Genomic DNA, 16,725 nt, shown 5'->3' with positions numbered 1-16,725 from the left:
TTCCAAAGACGTCCTATCCTGGTCCCCCGAACCGTATGTTACATCACGTGGCACAGAGGTATCAAGATTTGCAGATGGAAACAAAATCAGATGACTGTAAAATAGAGAGATTACCCTGGATTATCTGAGTTATTCCAATGGGATCACAAAGGTCTTTACCAGAGGAAGAAGAAAGAACAGAAGAGCAGAGTGACAGGATGTGATAAGGACCCCATCCATCATTGCTGTCTTTGAAGATGGAGGAAGACATAAGCCAAGGAACTCAGATGGCTTCTGGGAACTGGAAAAAGAAAGCAGGATTCCCATCCGGAGTCTGCAGACAGGGATTCAGGCCTCTGACACCTGGGGTTTAGCCCGGTGAGACCTTTGTTGGAGTTCTAACAGAACCGTAAAAAACAGTGTATTTGTGTTGTGTTAAGCCACTAGTTTATGGCGATTTGTTATGGCAGCAAAAGAAAACGAATACAGATACAGTTATTTGAAGTAATTTCATTCGTTGTCCACTCAAATAGCAACTATTTCACTTTTTTTTTAATTGGGAATGAAGGGGCCAGGGTGGGGATGGTGTTGTTAATTGTTTCTATTTATCTTTAGATAAGACATGTGGAAATTATCTCATCTTTTTATCTGTGATGCATTTTACTCATTCCAATTCTGAAGCCTGGGAAAACTTCGATTAATGGAACCCAATTACAGAGCTCTCCTGTTAATTGAAAAAAAATATTTTCCTTATTCAAATACTAAATGTAAGGAAACTTATATCAGGAATCCATGCCAAAAAAGCAAATAAGCCATCTACTTAAAAAAATTATAAATGCTGCCTTCTAAAATTTCTTCAAAAGCAAAAGGAGCTTTACAGACAAGATTCTTCTAAAAAAGAAATAGATAAAATGTTAAGTTTAAAAAATTCTGATTTCATCTAATAGTCTGTCAAACTTTATAAATCAACTGTCTATTAATTCCATTTCTTTCATTTGACAGCTAAAACTATCATTTTCTCAGGATTGTTGGAAATGCATGAATCTCTATGATCCCATGTATTATTTAACCTCCTCTGCTTTGAAATGTCCTTTGAAATTTCCAAACATATCATCATGACTTTTCTATATTCAAGCTTATGTTTTAAATGAGATAAAGCCCAGTATTTTTAAATATGCAATTTTTCTAATAAAAAATATATCAAAATTCTTTGTTTTCCTTATTTGGGGGATTTATTTTCTTTTCCTTCACCTTAAATGCAGAAACAGTAGCAAGAGGGGATTATGATTGAATTGATTTTTGATTTTAAAGATAACAAATTAAACACACACACACACACACACACACACACAATATGTTCAATTGTAATTGTCCAAGTCAAACTTTTAGGGGGAAAAAGTGTGTTTTAATAACTTCATTAGCTATAATTAATTAATTGAATGTAATTTAAAGTTTATTTTTTAAAAAACTAACACAAAAATAATGAAATTTTATGGTATTTTACTTTATTACCATCACATTTCCATATCAATTGCAATCTATAGACCTAGCTGATGAGCATTTCAGACTACCTCCTGTAACCATCTAGAAACTCCTCAATGACTTTGATTTATTATTCTTGGTAGAAACTCTTTAGTTCACAATACTTATGTAATAGAGTCCATTTAGGTAAAGAGAAACTTTACTAAGTTTTTCAACTACAAGACAATTAATAAAGATGATTAATTATATAAGAACTGACTATTGAAGTGAGTAAAAGAATCTGATGAATATTTTATTTTATTTCAGAAAAAGCAATTGATTTCTATGGTAGACATTGTTGTTTGGGATTCATCTGCTAAATGTACCGTTTCCTTCTGTAGTAATTTTTTTTTTCTATCATCACAACTCGGTCCATGTAGCTCTTGTAAACTGACTTCATCCACCACTCTTAGGGGTAAGACAAAATCCAGCTGTAAACTAATTTATGCTTCACATTTATTTGGCCAGATAATTGGTTCAAGGATTGGCAGATGAATCAATCAGAGCCAATAATGAACCCCCAAATTCTGAATTTGTGTTCTCAGAAAAAGACTTTCCCTTTTTAGCACTCACAAGATGGTTGAGAGACAGAGGGCTTTGTGTCCCATACGTCATACCATATGATGCTGGAGTTTATATCCAACAAGCAAGCACAGAGCTCAAATGTTGAGATAGGAAAGCCCAGCCTTAGGTAATGCTTGTCCCATGCCTTAAAATTTCAGATTATTTTAGTCAACAAATACTGCTTGAGCATAAGCCAATTCAGGTTGAGCTTTCAATTACATATTTTTGACTGAAAACACCCTAACCAGCTAAGTACAATATATGCTCCATATGGGGTGCTGGTTTTAAATAAATGATTCACTGATATGTCTCATATCCCAAGACAGTTTATTATATATAATAGAGGCTTAATAGCTATTGTTGGAGTTAATGAACTTTTAGAAAGTGAATTTTACCCAAGGGAAGTTTGATTTTGTAAACCTTAAAAATCACAATTAGTTAAATACTGTCATCTAGGATTATGAATTTTCAGTCATTTCTAAATGAAAATAAAATATCTCCTGCATGGTTTAATGGATTTTTATCTTTTGTTTTCTAGCTTTTACTGAGCCCAAGTTTCAATACGAACAGCATGATTTGAATAATAATTTGAATAAAAATACTTTACTTTGACAACTGATTAAAATTATTTATACTATGACATTGTTCAGTGCATTGTAGATTAATTAATTGCATTTTTGCCTCATTATCGTAAAAAAAACTTCTAATATCTCCTCAGATATCTGGGGGATACCATTAGAATTCACATCTTTTGATTATTAATAGCTATACTTAGTATACTTAGTACCATCATCTTTCATCTATTGACAGTCCAACAATGACTTTTCCACTTTATTTCATTATACCATTGCTATCCATGATACAGAAATGGCTTTATTGAGCACACCAGAAACGTAATATTTATTTTCATCTTACTCTCTTTCTCTTCACTTTCATGCACTAGATCCTCTGAAGCAATGGAGAACTTATTATTCTTTCATATTTTCTAATTGCATTGTAACCAGTATATTTAAATCCTGCATGGTCTTCCATTATGTCCTACATTCCTCGTGATTCTGTTTGCTGTTTAATCATAAGGATTCCTTTCACAAGCGTCTTGTCTGTATTTACAGTATACTGTTATATTTGAAAATATGAAGAATTTTCATCTCAAAATCTTTTTATTTTTCTTTTTTATATTTACATCACGTCTGTGAACTACAGAATGTATTTTTTTGCATCACTTGAGTTGACCTTTTTTTTTTTTGTTTAAAAACATTTTTTAATGTTTATTTATTTTGAGAGAGAGAGAGAGAGAGAGAGAGAGAGAACAGAGACAGAGTGCAAGTAGGGGAGGGGCAGAGAGAGAGGGAGACACAGAATCTGAAGCAGCTCCAGGCTCCGAGCTGTCAGCACAGAGCCCGACACTTGGCTCGAACTCATGTACCACAAGATCATGACCTGAGCTGAAGTCGGATGCTTAACCGACTAAGCCACTTAGGCGTCCTGTGATTGGGATGATTTTTAAGGTCAGTTTTTTAAAGGCTTAATTTCCCTTCTCTCTCTCTCTCTTTATTTTGTTTTGAAATCATTTTAGACTTATAGAAGAGTAGCAAAATAGTACAGGTAGTTTCCATATAACCTTAAGCCATTTTTTCCTGTGATAATATCTGACAAAAACATGGAAAAAGGATCAAGAGTAAGAAATTAACCTTGGTGTAATACTATAAAAACTACAAAATGTATTCAGATTTCACCAGTTTTTCCACTAATGGCCATTATCTTTTTCCCTATAGCTGGACCCTACCATGCATTTAGTAGTCCTGTCTTCCCAATCTCCTCCAGTCCACAAGAATTCTTTAGCTGTTGTTTGTCTTTTATGACCTTAATGCTTTGGAAAGCACTGGTCAGGTATTTTGGAGAATATCCATAAATTTAGGTTCGTCTGATGTTTTCTCATGACGACACTGGGATAAAGGGTTGCAGAATACACTACCCCAAAACAGGCCACATTGGCAAATATCCTCGGTATACTCACTGTGATATCACTTATTCGATGAAAACTTGGCCTTGTCTTTAGCTTAGATAGTACTAGTTAGAGCGTGAAAAATAAGACAGCTTATAAATTAATAAATAATTATAGCGAAGCTACGATAAGGTCAACACTATAATTAGGTGCAGATTTATTTTTTTAACCATCCATCAGGCAAAGTGTCAAAGTGTAATCCGCTAAGAATTTTATTTTATTTTTTTCAACGTTTTTTATTTATTTTTGGGACAGAGAGAGACAGAGCATGAACGGGGGAGGGGCAGAGAGAGAGGGAGACACAGAATCGGAAACAGGCTCCAGGCTCTGAGCCATCAGCCCAGAGCCTGACGCAGGGCTCGAACTCACGGACCGCGAGATCGTGACCTGGCTGAAGTCGGACGCTTAACCGACTGCGCCACCCAGGCGCCCCAAGAATTTTATTTTTAACAAAAAAAATATTTGGGTACTGATTTTCCAAAACAGTCCATTCTAGGGGCGCCTGGGCGGCTCAGTTGGTTAAGCAACTGACTTTGGCTCAGGTCACGATTTCACGGCTGGTGAGTTCGAGCCCCGCATCGGGCTCTGTGCTGACAGCTCAGAGCCTGGAGACTGCTTTGGATTCTGTGTCTCCCTCTCTCTCTGCCCTTCCCCTACTTGTGCTCTGTCTCTCTCTCTCTCGCTCTCAAAAACAAATAAACATTTAAAAAGTTGAAAAAAAGTCCATTCTAGACATGAGAATAATTCATATAGTTGGATAGGACACCTGCTTCCCACATACATTTCCAGTTACAAACATTGGAAAGAATTTGTTACAAATTATTTAACACACATTCTGGAGTGAGAGTTAAATGTGTAAGTGTATAGCTGATTTAGGTGTAAACATATGAAGCAATATTGTGATCATGATGCATTCAGTGAGCTTCTGGTGACAACTTCTAAAAAGTGTATCTACAAGAATGATCTCATCTGACCTACGCCAAGCTCCTGCTGTCCTAGTATCCTGATGCGGATACTTTTCTAGGTGAATAGATCTCCATCTTCCTTTACTCCCACAATCCTCCAATTAGCTAATCTCCTCAATTTCTCCCACTCCACTCAGGGATAAGATAGCATTTTATTAACTAAGTTAATTATTTCCAGAGATTCCTTGGTGTCTGCCTCTAAAAATGTTCCAATGTGACACAAAGAACGCACTTTTCAAAGGTTTACAAAATGAGGGCTATGGACTTGACTTTGAACCTGAAATTTGTGTTTATCACCCTGCATGACATTCTAACCTGGTCATCCTTTATCTAACCACTGAGATTGTCTGCCATTTTCTCAGTGAGAAAATTTCACAGTGGGAGCTGAATTCTATCCCCACTCACTATTTTTCGATGTCTCTAATCTCTCTCTGCTGTGTTCCCTGGTACAAATCATTCTCCAGAGTAGATGTATTAAATAAGTCCTTTGTAAACTGGAATATTGCAGACTGTGTAGCATTCCTGGCTTTGGCAAGGTCCATTTATACACACCATTTATATACCACTTACAATTGTTTTCAGTGGATAAAGACTATTTTATTTAAAAACTTTCATATTTCATACTTAGCATATTTTTTATCTCTGAAAGAATTTACCCATAATTAGGCCTCTACTGTTTAGAGTAGCTCAGTTTGATTAAAGTCCTTGCTGTCTCTCCATGACACATGCTGAGTAACATTGTTCAGCAGAACATCCCAGGGATCATTCTGTTTATACACCCCAGACCTACACTGGGTGTTTATTTAATACACACACACACACACACACACACACACACACACACACATACCCTGCATGTAATAGATGAAAAAATAGATCAGAAAATTAATTTGGCCAGTTACTAGATCAAGATTAGAATCCCAGTGTGTTAAACACCAGAGTGTTTTTGTTTTCTTGCTGTTTATTTGTTCGTTTCAGTTAGACCTTAGTGCCTCAAGTACTTAAACAGGAGAGGTTTAAGATAAGTGCACAGTTAAAATGCTAAGAGTGAAATCCAGCCTCTAAGAAGGGTAAGAGTGGTCTGAAAACACCTGTAAAATTTTTGTGGAAGAGCTACAATGACTGGGTCTTCAACCATAGTTAGTATTTTGTGAGGCAAGTAATGGGTGGGGTGATAGGCGTGCATAAGTTCAACCAGAAAGAAAAACATAATTGAATACGAAGTGGGTTCATAGGGGTAAGCTTACAAGATAACATATAACCCATTTGGGGTGATGCACAAGGCATACTTGGAAATTAGTCTGCATCAACAATGCTTCATACACTGTAATTGAGAAGTCAATCCAATGTCTGTGTGCTTATAAAAAGCCTGTTAAAAAATCATCCACTAAACTTCTATCAGTTTCATATATGAGGCTAAGTCTATTGTATAGATTATGGACATTAGTATTACTTTTCAAAACCAGCTTTCAAGGTAAGAAACAATTTATTTAGGAGCGGAGAGGGAGACATTATATCGTATTATATTTGACATATTTATTATTTATATCAATTACATTATATCACATCATGTTATATTATACTGTTATTTCAGCTTTCTGATGTATCTAGATGATTCTAAATCACTATATTAACACTGGGATATTTAACCTGAGCACCACCCATACCATATATAAGGCTTTAATCATTGTGCATGTCATATCTGGACTTAATTTCTTTATCCTCATAAAATGGAACTAATAATTCATCAAAGGATTCGGAGGATATTGACCTATTATATATACATGAGGGTCACAACTTCTGCTACACGCTCAGCAATTGCTAGTTCCTTTCCTTCTTGGATGGTGTGCAGAATGTAGTGGTATAAACAAGGTACATGTATTCAGAGAACAGAAAGTCAACATAGGCTGGAATATTGGATAAGATTGAATGGAATTATATTAAATTTAATGGCTTTTTTTTTCTCACTTTGTAAAACCTACAAGATTCTCACCGGCAGCAGTCAAGAACATGTATGTACATGGGGCGCCTTGGTGGCGCAGTCGGTTAAGCGTCCGACTTCAGCCAGGTCACGATCTCGCGGTCCGTGAGTTCGAGCCCCGCGTCAGGCTCTGGGCTGATGGCTCGGAGCCTGGAGCCTGTTTCCGATTCTGTGTCTCCCTCTCTCTCTGCCCCTCCCCCGTTCATGCTCTGTCTCTCTCTGTCCCAAAAATAAATAAACGTTGAAAAAAAATTTTTTTTAAAAAAGAACATGTATGTACATGGGAGTGCCTGTGTAAGAATGTGTATATGTGTGCGTGGCACGCTATTGGCATATCAACACAATCTGGCAGATAAAGGAGATCCTTACCCACCTAAGAGAGGGTCCTCGTGGGTGCCAGGTATTGCCATTTCAACATGACAAAGTTGAAAAGTAACTAAAGGTTGCTTCTGGGTATATGCACCCTACTCCGTTACTTACTTCAAGGACAGTCCTCACACAGAAGTTTCCTACTCTGAAGGCTTAAATGCTTTTGTCTGTATCTCAGTGTGGGAAGCTCTCCTCCCCAGATTGCCCTGCTGGGCTAGGGGGGATTTGTTTTCACCAATTCCAGTGATTACTCCTTTTGCTGGCTTTTATGGCTGTACACTTCCACAGTTCATTAAATAGTACAGATGTGGGCAAGCACAAACTGAACCCACAATTTATGAGCATCCATGACATATATTGTTCTATTTCCTCCCACATCAGAGAATCAGTTAGCTGCCTCAGTAAATAGCAGAACAGCTAAATGTGGCAGGCTGCTTCCCAAAGAAAGAAAAGGAAGGAAGGAAGGAAGGAAGGAGAGAAGGAAGAAAGAAAAGAAATGGAAAGAAGGAAACAAAGAAAGAAAGAAAGGAAGAAAGAAAGAAAGAGAAAGAAAGAAAGAATAAAGAAGGAAAGAAAGAAGGAAGGAAAGAAAGAAGGAAAGAAAGAAAGAATAAATAAGGAAAGAAAGAAAGAAAGAAAGAGACATAGATAAAGGATTTTCAGCCAGATGTGCTTAGTTTTTGCATTAGATAAATTTTACTTCTTTATTCTTTCTCTGAATATTAGAAATGTCACCACCTTTGAAAAGGTCATACTGACTTTAAATTAGTCAAGAATGAAAAAACTATATAATTACTCTAGGGTATCTTTTTAAAACTGCATTTGCTTCCTAAAATTTTACAACACTTGTAAACAGTAATCTAATTTGAAGTGCTGTGTGATTTTCTGTATTTTGATGCTTATATTGTGAAAAAGGAAATCAATTGTAACAGTTTAAAATGTCCAGCATATCTGATCTGCATGTATCTTTAATTTTTAAAATGGTCATACATTAATATTGTCATTGAATATAATCATTGAATGCTTAATTCTATAAGCCAAAATTATCATGGAAATGTAATTATAAATCCTTTCTCACATTTAAATTAGCAAAACTCTCAATTACAATATAACTAAAAAACACCCTTCTTATTAATATACTTACTAATATATTTTCCTCATTTCTGAGCTTTAGCCCCAGTCTATTGTTACATTTATTGATGCAACATTCACCGTATTACAGAATTTTGCATTCTTTTAATGCCTTGGTTTCTGTTCATAAAAAAGCAGACATTGTGGCTTTGGAAATAAAAGGTGTTATTTTTACGACTCAGGGCTTTGTAGACGTCATATATATTTTCTTTTTTTATACATTAAGACGACTTCATGCATAAGTCAAGGGTTGGAATTCTCTTCATATGCACTTTTCTTTGCATACCTTCATTTTGACATTGGGAAACTAGCAATTTCAATGTAAAATTTGAAATTGCTTTTCTTTCCCATGTTTTAAAGTAGAAGGATTTTTAGGGAAAGTCACATCTGATTAAAGTAGAAACTAACTTTGCTCACGATGACCTGTGCTCTTCTAAATGGACTCCCTCATTACTACGTGTAAACAATCATGTTCTCATCCTATCATCTCTGGTTAGGAACTGCGTTATCTTTTCTTATCGTATTAGAATCTTTGAAATATGGATTTGACACACTTTCACTGATAAGGCTCTTTTTAATTCTGACTGACAGGAAATATAGAAACAATTTAGCCTATTGTTTTATGCATGCCTTTTCTGCTGTCTCAGGAAAAAGAGCATGTCTTGCAAAAGAGAGAGGAAACACATGCTTTCATTTCTTAAGTCCTACTGTTTCCCATTAGGACTCCTATACATGGTGAGGATATGGAAAATAGTCTTGTCTCAGTTCTGTGCACCCCATCCATAAGGAATAAAAGACTACTCTTGTGTGCTTCGTTTGATTTTGGACACCACAATTTCAAAACCAAATAGACAAGAGTGTCCTCTTAGTCTAGTTACCTGTAAAGAATTATACCTGCAAGCCTTCTGTGAATTTGATCAAGGGATTAAGCCCACACATTCTTATGAACACTGTGAAAAAAATTATAGTATCTAACTATATAGGAAGAACCATCAGTGGTACATAGTGGGTCACGATGAATCTCTAGTTCCTTATTTCTAAGGAACACCCTTAATGACTAAGCAAATGATCTTGGAAAGCATCATGTTAAGCTCTTGGTCAGGTCACCTGAGATACAGTAGGATATCAATGGCTTCTTTGGGGGCCATATAACTCTAGGTGTGAGTGTAGCTCATGCTTTTGCTCAAAATTAGTCTCTACTTTCACCTGTGAAGCGGGACCCCGGTGCTGGTGTTCTCCAGGCCGAGTGTGCTGGAACTACATCCTGTTTGAGGATATCAGCTATTGTTTTACTTGGTTGAATGCAGCACCTTCTTTCCCTGATGGCTGCTTTCTATCTGTGTAGGAAGGATATTAATGAGGGTTGAAAATAGATGCCTCATTCCTGTAGAGCCATGATACTTGATGGGAAATACCAGTAAACATCCTTTTAAAAAATGAAAGCAAGGGGAAGTTCAGGGCTGTTTTATCTTCTACTAGATAAGCTAACGTATGCCTCAAATCCAGTAAACTTTTATTTCACGTTAGCTCTATGATGAGAAAATAGAACAATGGAAAATCAGGAAAGTATCAAACAGAAAATGTTAAAAACATAATAATGCCAACCCAAAAGGTAACTTACGTGCATTTTTGTATGTCCCTGGGCAGAATTTCTTTTTTTTTTTTTAGTACAATTTAAAAAGTGACTAGATTGTCATTGAACTGACCTCCTATTGTTGTAGGCAAGCTGTTCCTAATATTTCAAAAACTACAGTGAATCATTTTCTAACTATATCTTTGTGAAAAATACTGAATGTATCTCTAGATTTAAAAAAAAAATACCAAATGAATTGCTCCTAATTTGTGCATTTTTTAAAAAGTTTCAGGTCGGGTGCCTGAGGGGCTCAGTTTGTTGAGCGTCCATATCTTGATTCTGGCTCAGGTCATAATCCTAGGGTCGTGTGATTGAGCCGCATGTTGGGGCTCTGCTCTGGGTGTGGAACCTGCTTGGGATTCTGTCTCCTCCCTCTGTCCCTTTCCTCCACTTCCACACACTCTCTTTCTCTCTCAAATTAAAAAAAAATCTTTAAAAATAAAGATAAATAAATAAATATTAAAAAATTAAAAAGTTTGGGGTACATAGGTGAAAAAGGTTGATGTAATCATTTTGGTGATTTTTAAAATATTTTATGTTAAAGGGATTATAGAATCACAGGAAGTTGCAAAAAATAGTAAGAAATAGTGTCCTTCACCCAGGTTCCTCCAATACTGACATCCCATATAATTACAGTACAATATCAAAACCAGAGAGTTGATACTGGTACAGTGAGTATATGTAGTTCAGGGCCATTTCATCGCACCTGTAAATTTGTATAACTGGTTCTGCAATCCAGATATAAGACGGTTGTATCAATACAAAGAACTTTCTGTGCTAGTCTTTTGCAGTTGTACCCATTGTGCTCCATTGCGCTCTTACCCCACCAGCCCTAAACCCTGGCAATCCCTAATGTGTTTTCATCTATAATTTTACCATTTCAAAACTGTTAAACATATGGATAGTGATACTTTTATTAAGAAATTACCTGGAGTTTTCATAGAGAACAGAGTGCAAGAGAAAGCCAAGAAGATGTAGAATTCAAAAAAGCGGTATTTACAAAATGTGGGAAACAATGATCTTCCAAGCACTTAGAATACCAAAGCTTGCTTCTGGTTTTCTTATGGAACCTAAGGACAGACACAGTTAGTGATAATATTACTAATAGAATAGTTATGAGAAAAAGAAGCAGTGAGCATTCAGGAATAATATTAGTAACAAATTGAAAATTCAACAATATATATTGAGGGGGGTGATTCCCGTTCCTTCTAAAAACCCATGAAGAACAAATGAGCTTAAATATCTGGCTTCATCTGACTTTTAATTTGTATGAGTTTAGGTTTATTTAAATTTAAAAACCTTTTCACAATACGTATGTAATTCTCATAACCATACATGAGGAAACTGAGCTTGGGAGGTAAAGTGCATTTAGTTTGTGGAAAGAGAAGAGGCTTCTGAGGGTGATGTACTTAAATTCCTGATCTGTCACCATTATCTGTGTGCCAAAGGCAAGTTACTCACTTTGAACCCTGGTTCTCTCAACTGTTAGAATGAAGACACTAATAACAACTATCTTGCAGGCTATTCTTTATTGTTGTTGAAGAAATTGATTACAATCATACATGTTTTATGCATCTACATGTGCAGATTTCTTCTTGCATTTGAAAACGCAGAAGTAGAACCGCATGAGAGAAATTAGTGTAAAGATAACGGACTTACAAAAACAAGTCATCATGATGTTAGATACTGGGATAGAAGTTTGCTGGGATCAGATAACTGAAACCAAGAATGCAAATCCTTTCTCATACGCGGGTCAGTTTCAGTTGGAAAATGTGTTATTCTTCCTTACATGATAGGATGCTGCAGAGAAATCCAATGAAAGTGTATCAACTTTCTCTTTTGTGAGATATTTAGAGAATCATCAGTATATGTAAATGTTTGCAACTGTTCATTTTCTTTCATGCCATCCAAAAGTTGGAAGGAATAAAAAGGATAGAGAAAGTAGGAAGAATTGTTTTCCCCGATTATAAGGATTGCATTTTCCAGTTGCCCATGGGGAGTTCAACACCGATTCCATTCACATATATCACCTTCCAAGTGATATCAACTGGCATCTGCTTTCTCTCTCTCCTTCTACTCTTACTTGTGACAGCATTTGTACAAGTGAAAATAAAATCAGGTTTTAGGTAAATAAGCTGGAGGGTTGGTTGGAGGTTTTTGTTGTTGTTGCTATTGTTTTGTAACTGCACGGACTCAGATTTTTCTTTGCAGTGTGTTTTAGAACAAATCACTTTCCTCTCAGTACCTGAATCTTTCTTCCAGGACAATTAGTTTTTGGATCAGAAAAAACCTGAGCCAACACCTCCCCTTTCCAGTCCTAACCTGACTGTGCTAAATCACCATCACCTCCTGCACGTAAAAGTCTGAAGCTACAAGGATGAAAAGTAAGGAGGTGATTATAAGGTGTAATTTAGCGTGCCTTTGTTAGTGTACCTCTCTGCTCTGGGGGACATGGGTTAAACAACAGAGACTCTTGTGCTGTTGAACACAACAACTGTGCTGTTGAATACTCACATGTGGCTTCAGAAGCGAAATATATGAGGAGATATTCTTCTTCCTGAGAACATGCTAATAAGGTTGCACTGTCCATAGTCTTTTTGGCGGCTAATGTATTTTTCCTATGGAATCAGCATGGTTCTGTGAGGTTTGGTGAGGAGAGAAGGTTCACATCTCTCGGTGGGAAGAACTTTCACGAGGAGCTAGGTCGAATACTACTATTTAATCATATCTTGTTAATTTGGGATTAATTATACATTCTCTTTTAAAGTATAATTGTATAGGTAATGCTATTCATTGTAGTTGTGGTTGATATTTATACCGTAATGCCATAAATATAGTAGTATAGAATCACTTCAAATGTTCAACTATTATCTCATTGGAAAACTCAGAAGGGTGTCCTCAACTGATAAGACACTTCATGTGAAGAAGGAAGTTTCAGTAAAAAAGATGATGATGTGCTGCTAGCTAGAGCCTCCCAGGCATGAAGAAGACAGTTCTTACGGGCTTACTGGCATAAACGTGAGAAGCTAAGAACACAAAACCACTCACTGGTGACCGAACGCTGTTGACCAGGTGTAGTTAGACCATGACACTAGTATTTTCACACACTAGCAGCACATACTTATTGCTAAACACAGTGCGTGTATCTACGGCTTGCACTACTGATGGATGGACGTCAGATACCTCGTAACTTTAAAAAAATATTCTTCTGTCCCCGTTTGACTTGTTTGGAGGGTTTGAGGACAAGTGTAACTTTTCATTCGCTTTTCAAAAAATATTTATTAAAGTTTTTTTGGGAGCTCGCGTTGCACTCAGATCAGGGGTTCAATGGTGATGAAATCCAGACCAGATAAAGACCAGATTTCTGTGTTCATGGGACTTTTGGAATAGAACAAAGTGTATAGATTTCCTGCCTGAGGTTTAACAGAATTCTAATTGGAGCCTTTGGTTTCTTGTTGATGCTTTATGTTCAGGGATATCTATGTAACAGTGCGATCAATTGCAAGGTTAGGAAGGATTTCTTTTTTGTTAATGTTTATTTATTTATTTTTAGAGAGACAGAGAGACACACAGAGAGAGAGAGAGAGAGAGAGCACGAGTAGGGGAGCAGCAAAGAGAGAGAAGGAGACAGAGAATCTCAAGCGGTCTCTACACTGTCACTGTGGAGCCTGATGAGGGACTGATCTCACTAACTGTGAGATCATGACCTGAACTGAAATCAAGAGTCAGATGCTTAACTGCCTGAGCCATTCAGGCGCTCCAGGAAGAATTTATTTTTGACTCTATTCTTTTGTTGTCAAAGAGAGATTTAGAGATCAATTATGCCAATTATGTTTGCTTTTTTATTCGCTAGATTCAGGTCCAAGCTGTATTTTGTGATGAGTATTATTTTCGAGGATCAATATATTAGTTGTGATATTATTAAAAGGCAATCTCCAACTTTGGGCACACTCTTTCACCCAAATATTCAGACACACACACACACACACACACACACACACTATATATATATATATATACACACACACATACATATACATATATATAGAGAGAGAGAGAGAGAGAGAGAGAGATGCACAACAGAATAAACAAACCAATAAATAAAAGGAAAAACTTAAAGCACAAGTAATATTTTTAATTATTTCTCCTTAAATACAAAAGGAAAATTCAAAAATGGATTCCAGGGGTTGATTGATAACCAATAATAAAAGCCACTTAACATTATGTATATTTTCGTAATCTGCTAGGCTATGTCGTGAGGAGCTGTGCTGTGCAGAGAGCAGATACATTTAACACAGAGCTTCAGAAAGCTCTCCTAGGTAGGTTAGATGAGCACACAAGCAATAATATAGGTAAAAAATTTGTTTGGCCAAGAAAATGCAATTTTTCTTGAACTAAAGGTCACAATTCCCCATGGAGTGACCGTTGCCTCATTATCCCTTCACAGTGCTCCTCATCTGACAAACTCACCGAAAACATTCATCTTCTCTTAATCAATAAGAAAGCATTGTTGATGAAAAACAGATACCTCTGTATTTTAAAGCTGGCCAAATTTACTCAGTACGAGAAATACTCAGCAATTATTTCTCTAATGATGATTCATTTATTTGCAAAGTACTTGATTCTTCTCATTTCCTCAATTTAAGATAGAAAAAAATGGAAATGAGTGGACCACATTTTGTGAATAAAGTGAATGTGTTAGATATTGTATTCAGATTGTGGTTTGCGGATCATATTTCATTTAACATTTCATTATTTATGTTTTACAGCTACTCAAGGTTTGGGACATGAAAAATATTTTTGCTGATTATCTTAAGTTATCGATCACATACCTATAAAGTACATACACGTTTAGAAAGAACCAGGAGTTAAATCAACTTCATTTCAAGCCGTGTGGTCTCACATCCAAACATTTTAGATTAGGTGATCCCAGGTTAACATGAGTAGCAGTCTTATAGATTTTTAAAAGAAAGTTAAAATGACAATGGATCCAAGGATGTGTATTAGAAAAGCAAAATTATACAATTCATACCTGTACAAGAAAGCCATGTTCGGCCACCCTTACTAGGATTCTTCCTTAAATCACTCTCTGGTCAGGATTCAACTGATAGGCAATCAGGAAGCTGGACCCCATGCAGAATTTAGGTCCAGGGTCACCACTCCAACTTGTTAGTTCCAACATCTATCAATGACCATCTTTAAATTTTTTTTTCAACGTTTATTTATTTTTGGGACAGAGAGAGACAGAGCATGAACGGGGGAGGGGCAGAGAGAGAGGGAGACACAGAATCGGAAGCAGGCTCCAGGCTCCGAGCCATCAGCCCAGAGCCCGACGTGGGGCTCGAACTCACGGACCGCGAGATCGTGACCTGGCTGAAGTCGGACGCTTAACCGACTGCGCCACCCAGGAGCCCCGACAATGACCATCTTTAGTGCATAAGCAATTATTGAAGTAAAATTTTAACCACTGCTTTCAGAAAAGTTGTATTAGAGTGTACTGTCGTGGCTAATTTTATGTGTCAACTTCAGTAGACGACAAGGCATCTACGTTATGTGTAGGTGTGTCTGTTTCCGGATGAGACTAGCGTTTGACTCCATGGACTCAGTAAAGTAAATTGCCTTCCCCAGTGGAAGGCCTAAAACAAAGAAAGAGGAAGAAGGAAGTTACCCCCTTTTTCCCGCCTCACTGATTGAAATGGAACACTTCCTCTGATTCACTCCTGCCCTTGGACTGGGATTTACACCATTGGTTCTCCTGGTCCTCAGGTCTTCGGACTCAAAACTGAACCACACCACTTGTTTTCATGAGTCTCCAGCTTATAGACTACAGATCCATGGCACGCTGGAGTTCTTATAATTCCATAGTTGCAGAAGCCAATTCTTCATAATCTATCCCTCTTTCTATATATAAATATGCATATATTAACATATATAATATATAATATGTACACATATTTTGATATACATATGTATACATATAGGAGATATAGATATACATATACAGATACATATATATATATATATATATATATATATATATATATACATATATAGATAAGGTATATCCTACTGGTTCTGTTTCTCTGGAGAACCCTAACTAATATATATACACCAACATGTCACACTCCAGATACATAATTTAGTAGAAGGAACATATTGTTAAATTACTAAAGGTAAAATAATGTTTAAAAAGAAAATAGTGAAGGTTAGTGATAAAATATTATATCAAAAGTAAATTAAAGCAAGGGGCAATATCAGACTATATTATTTTTAATAATTTTTATTAGTATTAGAGTCTAACAGTAGTAATAATAATAGCAACACAGATTTGTAAAACAATCCATCTCCTAATTTGAACCTCAGGAAATTTATTTAAATTTGATGTTATTTTCACTCTATAAAAGAGAAAAATGGATGTTGGACCAGTTCAGAGACATGTCAAGACCTACCCAGAGGCACATGCCTGAATAAAGACGAGGCATCTACCCACTTTCCTGGTATGGCTCCTGCTCTGCCTGATACCAGCAGTAATGGAAAGTGCTGGAATTCTTCAGGCGCTTTGCCCACTTCTTCAAAC

Source organism: Lynx canadensis, chromosome D3, assembly GCF_007474595.2.
Source record: "Lynx canadensis isolate LIC74 chromosome D3, mLynCan4.pri.v2, whole genome shotgun sequence".
In the NCBI taxonomy this organism is placed as follows: domain Eukaryota; kingdom Metazoa; phylum Chordata; class Mammalia; order Carnivora; family Felidae; genus Lynx; species Lynx canadensis.
This window is presented reverse-complemented; position numbering follows the sequence as displayed.